Below are 6,226 nucleotides of genomic sequence, written 5' to 3'. Positions count from 1 at the left end.
AGTGAGGAGGTTTCAACTTGTAGACGCAGGATAAGAAGAGAAAGCAAGATTAATACTTCTTTTATATTTATTGTTAGCTTATTTACAACCGTTTTGGTGACTGTAGCTCCTCAAACATGGCTATTATTATAAGAATATTGTCAAAGCTAAATTGACAAGGGACTTTTTAAAACGTTACCCGTTACAGTTTATTATTATTCATTCGTTCCGACGACAAAACGTGTTGGTTGCAAATGTAACCAGGGGCATACTGACGTATTGGTATATAATGCCATTTCGAACAAAGATTTAAAGTAGGTGAGTGGTGTTTGTAAACAATTTGCACTCACGAATATCCTCAATTTTCTTGCTACTCTTTTCTATTCCTATTTCTTTATCATACTTGTTTGGGTTTTTGGGGGTTTTTTGTTTGTTTTTTTTTGTCTTGGAGGATTACTCTTAATCTTCCTTGTTTCCACGCCTTTCCGCTTTTTGTTCGCTTCTCTTGAGCTCCCACCATTAAAAGAACATAGCATAGGATCCCCACGTTTTGATTAAAGTATTGGTTCATCTGTATTTCTCTTCTTCATTTTGGCCGCTATTTCTAGGGCTTTAATTCTGGCTTTTCAGGTCAAGCTAGTTTTTAAATTGTGGTATCATGCTCTTGTCAAATTAATAACTTACATGACCAACCGTAGTTAATGTATAAATTAACTTTTCAATTCAAGCATATCGGCTCTCTAATACAATTGGTCGATTCATTTCTTATTTGACAGAGAGGCATCGAGTGACTAACCGCATGTGACAGTGCTAACTGAAGTTGAGTAATATGTCAATTAATCCTGATCCAGTTATATGGGCTCAAAATGAAAGGGCACAAGTTGTTTATATACAAAGGTATTTTTATTATCGCTTTTCATTGTTGAAGATTGTGTGACTATTGTTTATAGCATTTAACTTCTACTGCCGCGGTCAACAATGCAGAGACCTTTTATCTATTCTCCGGGCTCCTGACTATCACCCCTGTCCCACTCCATCCAAGGCCCACGCTCCGCTCTTCGGCTTTGTCTGTCACTCTGTCGCTTCTTTCTCTCTCTCTCTCTCTCTCTCTCTCTCTCTCTCTCTCTCTCTCTCTCGCTCTCTCTCTCGCTCTCTCTATCTATCTATCTATCTATCTATCTTTTTCCCTCTCTCTCTCTCACTCACTCTACCTATCTATAGTTCTGTCTTTGCCCCTCTCTCTCTCTCTCTCTCTCTCTCTCTCTCTCTCTCTCTCTCTCTGCCCCTCTCTCTTTCCCTTGTAGATTTAATTCTATACACCATTACTACCTTAACTCTCCCATCAGTCCAGCCAGTGTACCTAACTATACCCGTATCAAATAGCTGGGCCTCCCGTCCCATAATCCTTTCCACAGGGTGCCGGAGAGAGGAACAGTCTAGCACATCAATACTCGAGGGACCGCTTCCCGCCTTTTGTCTCTCCATCCAGGGCTTGTGTAGGCCTGTACCCCCAAGCCTGGCCGCTCACCCTGGCTCACATGCGCCTAATTTGATTAAACTAAAAGAACTGAGAGGCCAGTACTCTGTCCGCTTGTCTTCATTGCTCTGGGGAGACTGGGATGAAAGAGGCACGGGGTGTACTGGCACGTCTATGCTGGTGTGCGCGCACTAATGTATGTTTGTACACGTGCGTGTGTATGTGCATGTGTACGTGCGGGTGTGTGTATTTGTGTGTGTGTGCGTGTGCGTATGTTAGTGAGTGAGTGAGTGAGTGAGTGAGTGAGTGAGTGAGTGAGTGAGTGAGTGAGTGAGTGAGTTAGCTTTTATGAGAATACGTATGAACGAATGTGTGCCATGTGTGATTGAGTATCTGCGTTTTTAAATCTGTTTTTCTCTTTTCATCAGCGGTACTAGGTTTACATGCCTTTTAATTTGTAAGGAAAGAAAAGAAAATGACGGAGGAGAAGGTGGAGACGGAGGGTGAGGAGAACGAAGAGGATGAGGAGAATTGAAGTAAAGAGAGGAATAATATAATTTTTTCTTTGTATGGCAGTAGGTCAATTTTATTTTGAAAAATGTATTTAGCACTTAGGTATCTAGAGTGTTAGGTAGTTTCGTTGCTATGGTGGCCTTATATGGTTTGGAATCTGGCATATGAGAGAGAAAATCATGAGCGTATCTACGTTAGTTCCTCTTTTCCCCTCCATGTCTAAAATTTTAAGGAGTATGATATTAGGTGATGTGTGTGAGTCGAGCAAGATTGAAGAGCGACCCATCAGTTCTCCAATGGAGAATGACATCCCCAGGTGACCTTTTGCAGTAAGACAAAACACATTGGGTAAAAACATTATCAATACACACTGGCTTTAATTGCTCCTTCATTATCCGTATGAAAAGAAGAAAATAATAATGTTGTATTCGTTATTAACCTCAATTGTGGTGTGGAAGCAATTTCTCTAAATACCCTAATTGAAACATTACACATAGTCACATGTACTCGAATGTTAATGCGAAAATAGCGTGAATGTAGACATTTGCATCTAAATAGTTTGTCATTACGTTAATTACGGAGAGTTCCAGTACGTATGAAAATTCAAAGTAAGCCTGCAAAAATGTCGTTTTGGTTCGTTTGGGCTGTTCTTTTAAACCTTCAAACAAAAAGTAGTTTTCGGGAAAATGGAAATAATTGAAGAATGTACATTGGGAGGTTAGTTTCCTTAATCCTGCCAGCAACGCTCTTGAAGGAACCTCTTGAAATGGCATACAGAAGCATACCTTTAGTTATTGATTTCATACTCGCGTCTTCAGGACTGATGTGGACTATTAACTTGATTGCATCGACTCTTTCTTCTGTCTTTTCTCCTTTCCTTTCGTTCTTACTCTAATCTCTGCGTGAAGTTAAGATGGCTTATTTTATTGCCGTAAGGGTTGATTCCTAAACAAAACAAGTAAGCAAACAAACCAAAGAGCAAAAACACACGTTCTATGCATGTCCTTGCCCTGTGATACCTGCTATTGACCCGAAACCCCAGGTGTCTACCTCGTACACGGCACCAGTGACGTCATTCATTATACCTGCACTCCGGTAGATTGGCTTGGTAGGTGATTCATCATGCTCTTAATGGCATGACTCACGGGCTGGACTGAGGCACATTAGAGAAATTATGCAAACCAATGGGAATACTGGACGTCTGTGTTGTAGTTCAATTTGTTTTCAGTGTTACTGATATGCCTGGCAAGTACCAAGAGTTAATGAGATACTGTTGCCTTTGAAGGTTGTTCGTTTGGTTGTTTTGGGAAAGTAAAATCAGTGAGTGCGTACATGCGTACGTGTTAAGGGGTGTGGTGGGGAAGAGATATTTTAAGAGGTGTAACTTATCCTGCATTATTATGTGGCCCATGTCCGATATATAGGGTTAAGCCTTTGGGCAGCAATAAAAAAAAACTTCTCAAACGAACGAATGACGTGTTGTTCTTGATTAACTACTGATACCAACTTAGTGACACTTCTCTCCAAACCAACTTCCCCATCCCTTTCCTTCGGAAAGTGGTAAAGACAGGTAGATTAAGAAATGGTCAAAATAAGGTAATCAATTTTAAAAAGGAAATGGATCGATGTATTTATGAGGCTTAAGATTAAAGAGCTCTAGTCGAACAGAGAAAATAATTATTATCAATGATATTTTATTATCTTCAGGGGCTGTTTAATTTGTGATTATCAGCGCTGGGAGGAAAAAAGATGAGAACATATGACAGAATAAAAGAACTAAGCCTTTTATCCACAGTTACGGCACTGAGTTGAAAATGACAGACACTTTCCATACATGAAGAAAAGCCAGGCCTTTTTTCTTACTGGACCCCCCCCCCCCCCCCCCCCTTCTTCATAAATACCAGTTCAGTCAACTAGCAGACTATGTTGGACGAGTTTTGGGGAAACTTTATTACCATTACCGCGTATAGTCCATGATTTCCGCTCAGCCTAAAAAATAGCATGTGTCAAGTGTGTAAATGGTATTTAATTATTGAAATGCAAAAATGAATACTGATGGAACAGATTACCCCAGAGAACTCACCAACTGCAAATGATACCACATGAATCTTTGAAAATTACAATAAAACCCGAGAGAAGGCATGGCGCACATGCGTAGACATACGAATTCTCTATAAGTAGCCACAGGCCACAGGCTCTTGCACGTGAGGTCTTGACGTCCGCACGGTAATTGCCCGTGAGCGTTGAGCTTTCACCTCGCTGTTTACACTAGATATGACATGCAGGTGACCGATAAGTTTACGGCTTTGCCACTTTCTGGTAAACAAAATACCAACCCCATAGACTCCGAGACCTCTTTATTCATCAAAAACAATACGTATGTACATATTTATTTCAACCCTTCGCAGACCCTGATATCTGTTGATTCATCACAGGCAAGACAGATCATTATGCATTAATGTAATCCTTTGCAGACCCCGGTATATCCTAGTTCATCAAAACCAATACATTTTTGATTCGTGTAAATAATTTTTCTCAACACTTCACAGACCCGATATCTGTTGCCTCATCACAGTCAATAAATATATGTTTATATGTCATTTTGAAATGCTCTGATCGTATTCTACTAAAAGACACATCATTATGTCATCATACCTGTCAGAAGAAACGAGTGAAATAATTTACGATCATAGTAATTCTGTATGTAAATAGGTAAAATGAGAAGGTTTTGACTAACTACTGCTGAAATCGTGTTGGCAAGCTTCCAGTTCGTAACTGCGTATGAACCTGCACAAGGTGACGACTTTTGTTACAAAAACATGAAGAACACCCATTTTTTCTCTTCATGAGAAACGGTGAGATTTAATGTCATTTTACCTGTACTTTTTAGCACAGATTTTGCGAGAACAAAGAATTTAATAATATTAGTCATTTGGTTGTGTTGTGCATCAAATGTAGGATGATGTAGACATATGATGTACACGGCTAAAAAAATGGCAGGGCAAATTTAGGAGCAAACTGTTCTAACGTCCTAGGTCCTGAAAAATGTATGTAGATTATGGAACCTGTTATAGGAGAATAGTCATCCGGTCGCATGCTTAAAGCAAAATATTGTACCGAGTGTCTAAAAGAAAGAGAACTCATTTAAAGAGCAATAAAGTGGTCATCTTAAGACCAGTTTTAACAAAACTTTAAATATATATTATAATTCAACTATGGGGACGTTCTACATTGAAATATTATTTTTTTAATAAATCACCATGTTCAGAAAATATTACTATTTTAAAATTCCATCCAAAATTTAGTGAAACGCAACAGTTTTCACCTTCTTTATAAAAATAAATAAAACTATTTTCTTCTATTTGAAATTCATTGAAGAGCAAATCCATACGAAATTGAAAAGGTTAAAAAAGCTTAGTGAAGTAATGGTTATTCAAATCTTCAACTGTTGACCATTTCTCTCTATACAAGGGTTGACGTCGGTGGCCGAGAGATTGCGTGTTTGGGGGTCTCGAGCCTCAGCTCGTTAAAACGAGGTGTCCTTGTATTGGGACAGGACATTTACTTGAAGTTGCTATTTGGCACGGTCCTGGCGGAGACGGAGTTAAACTCGGAGGTCTCGCCTCTTACAAGCCCTAATAGCGTTGATAGGGGCATTAAACCTATACCATTTCACCACTGTCTCTTTACAGGCTCCAATACGTCAAGGGAAGTTTTGAATAACTCCGTGGCAAGTTTCAAGGTCGATTATTTTACGCCCTGTTTAACATTCAGTTTGTTTAATTTTTTGTAGTTTTTTCCCCAGACTGTGTCTGTAAAAATTCACCAAAGCTAGTAATTGAAGTGGTGCATGCTAAAGGGTGGGTGGTAACCATTAAATTCTAAACCTTTGACTTGTAAGGCGTTTCTCAAACCTTTCTTGCACCCATGCAAGGACCCATCTTGACGTGTGGGGTGTGGCCCAATCCCACAGGACCTAGGCCTCTCAGAATATCACCTTTTTCTCTCAAAACTTGTCCTAAACTTTCTCAGCATGGTGAGATCCGTCTGAGGGGACTTTCGTGATTTTACCGCTCTCGTCCTGAAACCAGAACTACTGATCAATGACGCCCCTGAGCCTGAACGGTTTTAAGAAGTAATATTTTGCGTTGTACTCACTTTTGATTTTTTGCAAATAATAATAAGAACTCCATATTTCTCGATCACGTTGATTTATTTCTTAGTATTTATTAAAAGCTTGATGCCTTCCTGGTTGAA

This window comes from Aplysia californica, unplaced genomic scaffold (genome assembly GCF_000002075.1).
Source record: "Aplysia californica isolate F4 #8 unplaced genomic scaffold, AplCal3.0 scaffold00483, whole genome shotgun sequence".
NCBI classification, from domain to species: domain Eukaryota; kingdom Metazoa; phylum Mollusca; class Gastropoda; order Aplysiida; family Aplysiidae; genus Aplysia; species Aplysia californica.
The sequence above is the reverse complement of the archived record's forward strand: the minus strand, read 5'-3'. Positions refer to the sequence as shown.